The 11,941-nt window shown below is 48.0% G+C and overlaps 1 protein-coding gene across 1 annotated transcript in view; it reads left to right on the top strand.

Annotated features, from left to right (window-relative positions):
* Nucleotides 1–11,941, top strand: part of LOC104152015 (dynein axonemal intermediate chain 1) — a 150,311-nt gene that overhangs the window by 104,940 nt on the left and 33,430 nt on the right. The window lies entirely within an intron of this gene.

The raw sequence follows: 11,941 nt of genomic DNA, 5'->3' as shown, positions 1-11,941 counted from the left end.
GAGCACCCCCAGCACCAGCTTACATCAGAGCATTGTTCCCAAACCTCCAAGGCATGGGGAAGCAACAGGCTAAAGTGAGTATGTATTTATATTGATATTATTTATATTGATATTGATTTATATTGAAATCAATTAAAGTAATAGGCTCAGGGCCAGCCAATAGAACTTTGTTCCAATTAAATAAAATGAGATCAGCATTTTCTCCATTGTGAGAGCCTGTCTCCAAGAGTAATGACTTGGTAATGAAGTACTTAGAACAATCCTAATGTTGAGATGATGGCAGTTATATTTTTGCCCCTAGCCATCCATCCTAGTAGCTCAGATGGTTAGTTCAGGTCTGGCAAGCAGCCAGGACACGTAGCTATCCATCAACACTGTTTTTGTACTGTAAGACCACATCACTCTGTCACCATGGGCTGCGTGTTATGCTGGTGTAAATTGGAAAGTCTGCATGGCTTGGCCAAATTACTATAGCAAAAAGATGGCCTTTGTATATCTGTATCAGTGAATTGGTGCCTTGGCAACTTTATTGCAGTTTAATCTTTTTGTTATAGCAAAAAATTCATTTCACTGATGTAGTGGCTCAGGCTGTGAATTTGTTTCTCCCAAGCTAAGCAATGGAAATATCATCTGTACTGGAGCACATGGTCTCCCTGGGAAGTTCAGGATGCTGCAGCCTGCAGAAAACAGTGTTGTTGCTTTTCCTTCCACTGCCAAGCTGTGATCATGATTTGACCCTTTGTTCATGGATCTGTCTGTCCCTGTTTTCCCGTATACCAAATGAAGGGCCTAAACATTCAGTGCTGCATGTCCTCTGACTTGTTCCCCACAGTAGAAGTTGTATAACCTCCCCCAACCTGGCAAGGGCCCTGCTGGGGTTCACAGCTTTGACTGAGTGCTGGGATGAGCAGCAGAGTGAGCTGTAGGTACCCCAGTTGTGTCCTGATAACCAACTGTGGGAAAGAGGATGGGGCTATCTGCAGGCGGTGACATACCCTGGACAATATGAGCAGATGTAGTGTGAGTGCTGGCTGTACTTGGATTTCTTATTCACACAGTCAAGGTTCTGCTGCGACAGCTCATCTCCAGGGAGGTTTCAGACTACTCCCTTGGACCAAGTTCTTTGTCAGGGCTTTACCAACTGCACAGAAGCTCTTTCAGTCTTAGCGAGAGTTTTTGTCATGAGATCTTTCCATCCAGCCCCTCACTTGTCTTAGCCACTGCTGCCGTGACTCGAGTTGTGTTGTTGCAGAGTCACATTAGCTGCATCATCCACTAGCCTGGAGTTCATATGAGAATGAAGCAGTGCTAAAACAAAAGACTAATTGGTTTGGGAGCACCAAATATCCTAATCCGCAATATCCTAATCGAGATCGCATTTAATCCAAACTCTTAGAAGAGTGATCCTCAGTCAGGAGCAGCTCAGCATTGGGCTGCCTAGCAGGAAAAGTCCAACCAAGAGCTGCCTTCCCGTTGCAGTAGATTGGCCAGGACTGATGCTGATAGAAATCCTGGTCCCCTCCTCTAGCCACTAACCATGTTGGTTGTGGCAGAGTAAGCCTGAGACATAGTTTAATTTCTTTTTTAAACATAACCTTTTAGATCTGCGGTGGAAGTGAGATAGTTGTTTACAGCCTTTTGATTCCTGGATACACTACGCTTTGTAACAGAACTAACTTCAGGGGAATAGCTCAGCGCCTAGCAAAGGGCAGGCTCCATTAATGCTGGGAAGAAATCTATGTTAAGAGGCTACGGAAAACTACAGGACATGCAGCCAGAGAATGAAACATTAAAGCTCTCTTGTTCAGAAAGAGCCACTAGCTTTGTATCTACACGTAATTATGTCTGCAAAACTTGAAGGTTGCCTGGAGGTGGTTTTAAAACTCAGGCCCTAATTGCAGTCTTAAAGGGACACCTGACATGTTTTGGAAAACGCATTTTCTTACTTAAGGTGATCCTGTGCGTCCAAAACGTGTGAATCCGTTCCCCAACTCATAAGACTGGCTTGGGAATCAGGGCATTTTAGAATCTAAAAGGTTCACAATCCCATGACTCCAGGAGGTAGGGATATAAGAAAAGGTATAATTATGATGGGAATCATGATAAATCGTGAGCGTTGGCAGTGGGGCGTCTGCTCCGGACAGCACAATCTCCTCATAAATAACCTGAATGTATATGTGCAACAGCTGGTGCAGTGGACCCTGATTGCTGCTGTTCCCCTTTATCATGTTCTAGGTAATTTCCTTAGTCTCCTGGTCTGCCTGATGGTAGTTTTATTTCCGAATGAGTATAAATGATTTGGAATGAAAATTGAGATCAAATGAAATGATCTTTGAGAGGTCACTGTCTGAACAGAACTTCTAAATCTATACCTAGGTGCCTAAATAAGTGGTCTGATTTTAAACGGACTGGACAGCCAGCTGCTTTTGTGGAAGCAAGTCTCTGCTAGATACGCTCTGAAAGGCTGTTAGTAAGCATTCAGCTTTGGTTTCAGTCAGTTTGCTAAGTGTGCTGCAGTTTTGCTCTATGACTGCATTTCAGATGACACTTATTTTCCTTGAAGACTCAGGTTCCTAAAACAGACAGGTGGAGAGATCTTGTGTTTCTAATCCTGAGTCCTGCAGGTCAGTTGGCTGGCAGCAGTTCTGCCAGTCCCTCCAGGCTGCCTGATGCTGCAGTGGCCTGGGTGCAGATGCCGATGTGATGGCGCTGGAGTACAATAAGGTTAGAGAACACCATATTTTAGTGGCTTTAGGCTGTAAATGGAAAATCCTGACATGGAGAAAAAGGCTAGCTGGGATGAGAGACCTGCTTTGGATATAAAAAAACTGTGGAGGTGGATTTGAATGCCTGGACTTCCACATTTAGGGCACTGGAGGAGGAGATCTGGGGACACTGGTGAGCCCATGGCAAGGACAGAGGGCATGGAAATGGGGAGGAGAGGAATTCAGTTCCTGAAGCAGTCAGCAGGATTCACCTTGGGAGTTTGCTTTGGCCCCATCTCACTTACACTTAAAGCAGAAGTAGACAATGAAACATGTAAAAGTGGGAATCGGATACCTGAAATTTCCCACCTGGGAATTTTTTTTACTTACTTTCCTTAAGTAAGGAAATGGTGTTGACAGGTTGTGCGCTACAAGGCCAATGCCACAGACCTCCAAGTCTGGGCATGTGGATGCTTTCTCATGCTGAATTCAGGATAATTGTTATTGCTGCTAACAATGCCAAAGACACCCATGTCACAAGTGTCTCCAGATGACTGCGGGCCACAGCTGCCACCTGCAATGGCTGTACCAGCATCCTTACTTCAGAGGATGTCAGGAAGGCTACAGCGTGATCTGTGGACAATGCTGAAGGCTGCTAGAACTCTGCGGCCTGGGAGGTTTCAGGACGAGTCAGGTGATATTCTCCATCCTTGCTGAAGGTTGAATCACAAAAGAAGATACAGACAGACTTGTCAGTCTCCTCAGTTTAAGATTAGGAAGGAAACTAAATGGAAAATAATGATGTGATTTGTTAAAAGACTCACTTTCTCACAGCATGTATGGTCTAGATAGCCTTGGGATATGGTAGTGAAGGTTCCACCACTCTTCTGCCCAGAAGCCATGGTTCTTTAAAGTCTCTGCATCCCTGATTCCTGGGGGATCCTCTGGATCCCTGACTCTGATTTTGTGAGGGACTTCAACCTCCCTAACATCTACTGGAAGGGCAACACAGCAGGCAGCAAACAGTCAACAGTTCTGAAGGGTGTGAGGGAGGCTGTGCTATCTCTGTTGCCTGGAGGCTTCAAGACCAGATTGGGTAGAGCCCTGAGCCACCGCATCTGACTTCAGTGCTGACCCAGCTTTGGGAAGTAGCTTGGACTAGAGACTTCTGGAGATCCCTTCCAACCTGTGATTCTGGGACACTATGAAGCATCCTTGTGGGAGAAGAAGGACCCCCAGGGATTTTAGAGCAGGTGGCTCAGGAGCATGTATTAAGTGCAAGTCCATTTGCTGTCATGTTTTTGTGATTTGCATCCTTCATGACTAATGCAGCGAAAGCAGGGTGATGTTAGAGCTGCCCTTAGTAAATATTGATAGCCTCAAGATAAATGCCATCCAAGTGTACACTCTGCAGAGAAAGCTGCTCACACGCATGCTCCTGGGCTTTTCCACCACTACTGAAGCTGTTGACCTTTCAAGATATGAAATACTTGAAATGACCCAAACCTTCAGGAAATTAGCTAATGTTTTGTGCTGCTCAGGAAGCAAGTGTGCCCTTTCCTGCTTATATAAACATATTTTACTGAACAACTTTTTTTTTTTTTTTTTGAGAAATCTTGAAGGCCAGGTTCCTGTTGTATCTCACTTACAATATAAGATGCTGAAGAAATGCCTATCATCTTGGTACCCACCCTTTCCCTGCTAGGACAGAAATACTTGTTTAGTACCAGCATCTGTACCTGTTCTTAGAGCAGTTCTTAGAGACTTGCTGCCCATTTAACGCTGACCAGAGGCAAAAAACAGTCTTTGTCTTTAAAAGGTTGAAAGATTTTGCAGATAAAAGGCTTGCTGAACCTTCCAGCTTTACAAATATTTCCCTGGGTATTTTGGACCCAAACCCGCCCTTGTCGTGGGACATGGATCAGGCCTGCCAGCAGATCTCTCAGCATTAGTGCTTGTGCCCGAGGGAGCTCTGATCATGAACCCCTTACCACTTGCCATGTCCGAGCCTTTCCTCCTACCCTTCTGCAGCAGTGGCCTTTCCCCAGGTGTCTCCAGCTGTGCTGCCTGCACCCCCTCGCTCCCCTCTCCCCCATTCCTGCTGCAGCCCATCCGGGCCTTGTGGGGCTGCTGCTAGCTCTGCTGGGCTGGGAGCAGGGCCTCTCGCTGCTCTCTGTGCAGAGGCCATGGCAATAGTTGGGGTGCGAAAACATGACATAGATGCAGGTGCCTCTTACCATCTCCTGCAAGGGCCTCTGAGTATTCTGAAGTGGGCAGGGACTTTCTTAAAATGGCTTCTAAATTGCATTTACAGCAAAGTGATTGTTTTCTAGTAAAACTGCTCATTTTCTTCTGCCACAAAACCTAAAAGACTCTCTTATTCCCTGCTGAATCTTTGAGATTAATGTGAACTGCTGGGGAGACTCATGTCTGCTTTAAAACAAGGGGCTTCAGAGCTGAATGAAGTAGATGGGCAGTGTCCCTGGGCTTAATGCTGCCATCCACTTGCTCCATGCTATCTGGGCTTTCTTGTCATCGGGGCTCCCTTCTCACCCCCCCCCCCAGCCATCTGGCTCTCGGCACTGTGATTCCTCTCTCTCAGCAGCTGCTCTTTGGAAAGAAGGGAGGCCCTGAAGACCTTAGGGTGTCCCTGCAGGGCCTAAGCCCTCACCTCTATCATGCTGCAGCTCCCGTCCCTTTACAGAGTGCTCTGGTGGGCCCCGAAGCTGAAGCTGTGCATGAGGCAGCTCAGGACACTGCTCTTCACTGCCTTATGCCCGTTAGTTACCGAGTTGCAGGTAAGATGGCTTTGTGAGCACTGTGGTGGGTTTCAGTGCAAAGTCATACCAGTGAGTTTAAACCTCTTTCCTCAGAGGCTTTGCAGGGATTGTTTCTTACCCAGGCCAGTTTTTCACTGCTAGAGCTACTGCTCTTTCAGGATATGAAATATAGCATTTTAACTAAAGCAGCCTGCTGACGTTAGATCATTCAGCCGCACAGGAACGAAGTTTGTGCTCTCCTGCTTGTAAGAACATGTCTGAGTGAACAGATGGTTTGTACAGCATCTCCAAAGATTGCTTTGATTAACCTGCTTGACTTTGCATGAAAACCTACCAGGGGCACTGAACCCATCAGGAGGAACTGAGACAGTTTAGAAAGCTGCCCCTAGCAGCTTCTCTGCTCTTACCTGTCAGACCCTCCCTTAGGTTTGAACTTGCAAGTGGGGATGATGGGCATTAGGACCGTTACCATGCTGAGACCCCCCAGCTGTCTATCCTGGTCCTGCTGCACAGGGACAGCAGCTCCTGAACCTTAATTGTTTGCATTTTATAATGACCTGAAATTAGTGTTGGTATGCTTTAAATGAGTCTTGAACTGTGGCAGTTCGATAGTTACCTTATCAGCAGTTTTGCTGACCTGCTGCAGGGGCCACAAAGGGCAGAGCAGCAGGGCAGAGAGCAGTGACTGCTCCCCCCATCAGACTCTGAGTTGCTCTTGCTTGTGCAACTCTGCCTGCCTTCGCACGCAACCCAGCCTCCAGCACCGGCTCTCTGCAGCGTTTAGCCAGGACGCTGCAACCAAGTGAAGCTGGACCGTTGGCCACAACAGGGAGAGAGCAGGGGGACTGGCACCACTGGGATATATTCATGCAGCAGAGCCTTGGGAAGTTTGCCCCAGGCCCCATAAAGAATTAGCTGAAACAGTTGCACAGAATCACAGAATGGTTGAGGTTGGAAGGGACCTCTGGAGATCATCTAGTCCAACCACCCTGCTCAAGCAGAGTCACCTAAGGCCCATTGCCCCGGATTGTGTCCAGATGGCTTTTGAATATCTCCAGGAAAGGAGGCTCCACAACATCTCTGGGCAACCTGTGCCAGTGCTCAGTCACCCTCACAGTAAAGTTTTTCCCCACGTTCAGATGGAACTGCCTGTGTTTCAGTTTGTGCCCGTTGCCTCTTATCCTATCACTGGGCACCACTCCCTGTTCTTCACCAGGCCTTTGAAATGGGATGGCAGAGTAGGGAAATGTCAGAGGACTGAAGGAAAGACTCTTTGCCTGGTATTCAAGTATTCAAAAGGACGGCATTTGGGGAGAAATTAGGTGACTTAAATATGATCCTGGAACAAATCGTTGAACAATCTACTTGTAAGCCCTGGCAGATCAAGAAGCAGCCAGTTTAGTAAGCCTTTAGAAAGGCTGTGTGATGTAAAACTGTTGTAATTTATTTTTGGACAGTAACAGGCTTGATAGGTCAGAGGAAGGAGTAGATGTAATAGAGATTGACTTCAGGAACACTGTTGCCTTAGACCCATAAGCACACCACGATGCAGGTGAGAAGATGAACATAGCACAGTGGAAACCCATCCTCAGCAGAGTGTGCAGTACAGCTAGGGATGCTTCAGGGATCTGGGTTGACACTGAAACCCAGCAGCAGTTTGGATGGGACTAAGCAGACAGGACTTACAAGTACTCTGGAAACAGAACTGGAGTTGTAAATGGGCTTGACAACCTCAGCAGCAATTTGCAGTCAGTGAGGAGAAATTCAATAAAGACAGAAACCAAATGTGCAATATGAAATGAGCACTAATTGAGGAAGCAGCAGGACTGCAAGGCTGGCTGGGGCCAGGGATTGCCTGTGTTGCCACGCTCTCACAAACACAGCAGCTGTGCTTCTGAGTCACAGCTGTGGAGCCAAACCTGAGGAGACGCAGTGGGGAATTACCCCATGAGCACAAGCGGGGCTTGGGCTGGGCTTTGGATGCCGATCTCAAAGGAAGGGTCATCTCTGTTGCTACAGAAGAGATTGCAGTGTAGCACAGAGGTGCTGGGCACTATTATCAGCCTAGTTATCTCAGGAGTTCAGCACAGATTAATTTCTCTGCTTGGCTCACACCTTTCAGAACTGGTTTGGAAAGTAACTAATTAAATTTAGTACAAAACTGAAGAGCAAAAGGAGGCTTTGTGAGGAGGTGTAAGAAACATTAGCTCGATTTGTGATTCATTCCAAAGCATACTATAAATGTTAAAGAGAACAAAAAAAAAGGAGTCACAGGCAACATGATAGAATCATATTAGACCAAGCTGAAGTGCATCTAGTCTAGCTCTGGGATAGGAGGTAGCAGCTGTTTAGTACTAGACGGCAGCATTCAGGAGCATGCAGGACAGAGACGTGAAGGAGATTATTCTAATCACTGAGACTGTCAGAGCAGAGTCAGGTTGGCAGAAAGTAGTGACCGACATAGAAATTAGCTAGGATAAACAAGCACGTTCTTGAAAAACAACATAACTATGTTTTCTGAAGAGGTTAGGTGGTCAGATCTCTGTTCCTCGGCCTGCCTGAATGAATAACAGCTCTTCTCCTGTATGCTGAAGCTTTCGCTTCTTACTGGCTTGTGGGAGCTGAGTCAAATCAGCTGTGGCTTTCCTGCTGAGGAGCAGCTCAGTTCCTGTTGAATGAAGAAGAGCTGAGAGATGCCGCCCTAAAGTGGAGCCTTCCCCAAGGTGCTAAGCCTGTCAACAGAGGCCTGCTGGTCCCTGCTATATCGCCCCAGGCAGCGGGCTGAGGTGCTGCAGGTGAGAAGGGCGCATTGGCTCCTCTCTCTGTACCCCTGTCTGATGCTGTTATCGGGGCAGCGTTACTGCATCCTCCTTGCTGAAGCAGGGAGTTGATGAATGTTTCTTTCCTGAGTCAGGTCCCCTTTGCTCTGCTGAGCCCCTGATGGCCCCGTGCATTGGAGAGGCTATCTTAAATGTCTTAAAAAGCTTATAATGTCTTTAAAGCCGTATTTATAACCTGGAAATGTCCTCCTAGCAAAGATGAAATGTGTTGGAGCTGCTCCATAGCCTGTCCTGGCTCTAATAGGAGTATAACAAGCACATAAATAAGGCCTTTGTTGCATGGCAGCTTGGCCTCGACACAAGCTGGGGCTGCTTTGCTTGCCATGTATCTTTAGGATGCTCCGGCAGGCATCCTGGTGCTAGGTGAAGGCTAGGGGAAACCTGCCAATTTGTTAAATATATTACCTGAGACTTTGAAACAAATCAGCCATGGGGTTTGCCCGTGGATGAGGTATCATGATTTTCAGTCAAGAAAATGAGGGAAATCCATCACAAAGACTGTGAAAGCCAAGCAGTGAGGGAGATGTCAACTGATAAAGGGCAGCGTGATATTAAATCATCCCTCACCTTTCACTCTTGCACTGATTTTATTCTTTGTTGCCAAGTTACCAGGTATCTGCTTTGTTCACGTATAAATTCCCCCACCCCCTTTACCCTGTCTCAATTCTGGTTGCTGTCAGTTTGTTTCTGAGCATGCTACCGGTGCCTGGACCATAGTTGGGGGCTGTAAGCTCATGAGGGCTGGAGAAAAGGACAGCAAAGACTGCAGCCACTGCAGACCCAACCTGTGTTCGAGCCATGCCATGAAGGCAGGATAAGTCCTGGTAGCTCTTAGGTTCCCATCTCGATGGACCGCAAAAGTCAATCAGTTTATTCTACTGTCAGAGAGGTTGGTTGCCTTTCGGTAGCGCTGTTCAGAGGGTCCAGCTCTCCACCAAATCGCCTGGCATTTCATTCTCTGGGCTTGCCAGGCTGTTTTCCTGCCTTTGCTCAGCTGTCCTGAGCGGCAGGGCCAGCCTGGCCTGGCCAAGGGCAGGATCCGTCTGTTCCCTTCCTGTGCCTCCACGAGTGAGTTGCTGGCATTTCAAATGACTCCAGCGTGCAGCGTGCCTCTAATGGTAGTGCTGAGACTGTTGGCCTGTGGGTGACAGCACAATATAAAGACTGCAGGGGCCGAGTCACCAAAGAGCTGCTGGGAACTGCTGAGCAGATGAGAGACTGATCTGACTTTCAGGCTGTAAGCCGAGTTTGCAGAGCTGGTAGGGAGAAGTGTGTTGTTTAAAACTCCGAGCATGGTTTGATGCTGGAGATAGAGTAATAGCCTTGGAGCTGCACTGTGCTGTGCTTTTACAGCAGCCGTGCAGAGCCTCATTTGGGAGCTGCTGTATTTTGGAAGGTGGGATATATTTGCACGATTCATAGACAAAGGAGCTGTAGGTCTGGATGCGTCTGAGCTGGATTCCTCCTCTTGCTGTTCAAGAGTCAGGCGTCAAAGCAGCTTATTTATGTCAAATATTTTCTGCAACTAACATAGCAGAGCTATATCCATTATTGCCTATACATCAAGCGTGGAGGCCCTGTTGTTACCCTGACAGTAATTTAGATATGTTCTTATTGAATAGAAAGTATCTGGTAGAGGCTGCAGGGTTCATCTGATCCCAGCTCAGAGATAACTGGGCATCTGCTTAACTTCAGTGCTCCTCTCCAGGGACTACTGACTTATCAAAATTACTGTCCTTGCACCATGGAGAAGTTTGCTTTGAACACCTGCCTGTCATATCTGCCATCAGACCTGTCTGTCACTTCAGTCCTGGGAGTCCAGGCTTCCTGTGATGGTTATTGATGCCAGCTCATAAATCCCCATGCTGCAAGGAATTGCTTCACTGAGCAGCTGGGACTTCCTTTGGAGGGTGGTGTATGTCCTCCTGAACTTCTTTGGGGTGAGCATGCAGGCTTAGAGGGACCATAAATAAAACAGCTATTGGAATCATTGGTTACTGCCCAGCTGTCTATTCTCCCCAGGGATCTGCAGCTGAGCTGAGGGGAGAAAAGGAGGGTTCTTAAATTTTCCTCATTTCAGCCATTTTCAGCTTTCCTTTTCTTCCCTGTCTGTGCCCCTCCCTTCCCAGGTTTCCAGCTCTCAGAGCCTAATTTATGTCCTGCTAAGAAAGTGGCTACATATTGTTCCTAGGGACTGTGAAGCAAGAGAACTGAAATGCGCATTCTCATTATCTGAATGCTTATTAGCAGCAAGGATGAAAGTGTCTACCATGATTTGCAAGCAGCAAAGACGCTGCAGGTCCCTGGTTTGTTTCTAAGTGACCTGCAGAAGGTATCTTAGAGAAGCAAGTTTACTGTCAGGAGGCTCCAATCCCTCTCTGAGGATGGATGTGTGGAAACTCTTGTTGAGGGCTGCAAATCAGAGGTTTGAAACCCCTGCTCCATAGTTTCTAAACTGCTCATGGATGAGTGTGGTGGGGGAGGCGAACGAAGGGCACTACCATGCTACAGCACGCTCCCACCCCCGGGGCACCTCAGAGCAGGGAGGGGGGTGCTGGGGCCAGCCTCGACAACCTGAGAAGTGGCATTCAGGACTGGCAGGTAAGAGGAGACTATCCACAGTGGGGCCCTCACTGGTTTGTAAGCGCAAACAAGGATACTTCTTTGATCTGCTTTTTGTTCCTGTGCAGTTCTTGGCACCATAACATACCCAGGCAGGTGTCCCAGCACAGAGTGCTGCACTGGTATGGTGTTGTATCTGTCTTCCCATCAAAGGTAGCCTTTCTGCTTTCAGGACCATGAGCAAGTTGCTATATTTCCTGTGTATTCATTGAATTGTGAAGTGTCACGTTCTGGATGGTTCTGTGGTTCACGTTCTGTGGGTGCTGCTATGATTTTGAGTGAGGAATCAGGGGCCAGAGGCAGAGAAACAGGCTTGCTCTGTGAGCTGTAGGAGCCCAGGACATCCTGACGCATTGTATATCAGTGAGCATCTACTAACACTTGTCTGCCGCGTGCTGAATATTAAGCAGGTGTCAGCTCCCATCAAAAATGGCAATTTGCACCAGCTGCCTGAGAGTGTCAGGGTGACAGCTTCCATCCGGGTGCTGCTGGATGAACGCGTGCCCTGAGAGGTGGCACCTGCTTTCTGCAGAGAGGGCTTAGCTGTGTCCCCATGAATATCAATGCAGGCAGCACTGGCCTCCCGCTCCAGTGCTGACCCGCGGCCTTGTCGTGGGCCACTGAGGATGCTGCAGCTTCATACCGCGCTGATGCTCGAGACCTATATGGACTCAGATGGCAGCTCTCTGGGTCATGCACCCAGAGTGAGCTGGTGGCATTAGGCAGGGAAGGTGACTTCTCACAGTACATTCAACTGGAGGTAGCACAGGGCCACGCTTTCTTTTGCTCCAAGTTTTTGGGATCTGTTACCAGGCTGCCCACGGCACTGGCCATCCCTGAGCAGGACTGGGACAGTGGTGCCAGGCTGCAGCTGCAGGCAATAGGAGGGAAGGGACAAGCAGGGAGAGCAACGCAGATGCTCGGCCTGTGAGACCTATGAGGCTGTCTTCACCTGTAAGCAGTGATCTGTAGGCTGGCAAGGTGAAGGCCATCA

Source organism: Struthio camelus, chromosome W (assembly GCF_040807025.1).
Source record: "Struthio camelus isolate bStrCam1 chromosome W, bStrCam1.hap1, whole genome shotgun sequence".
NCBI lineage: Eukaryota > Metazoa > Chordata > Aves > Struthioniformes > Struthionidae > Struthio > Struthio camelus.
This window is presented reverse-complemented; position numbering and strand designations above follow the sequence as displayed.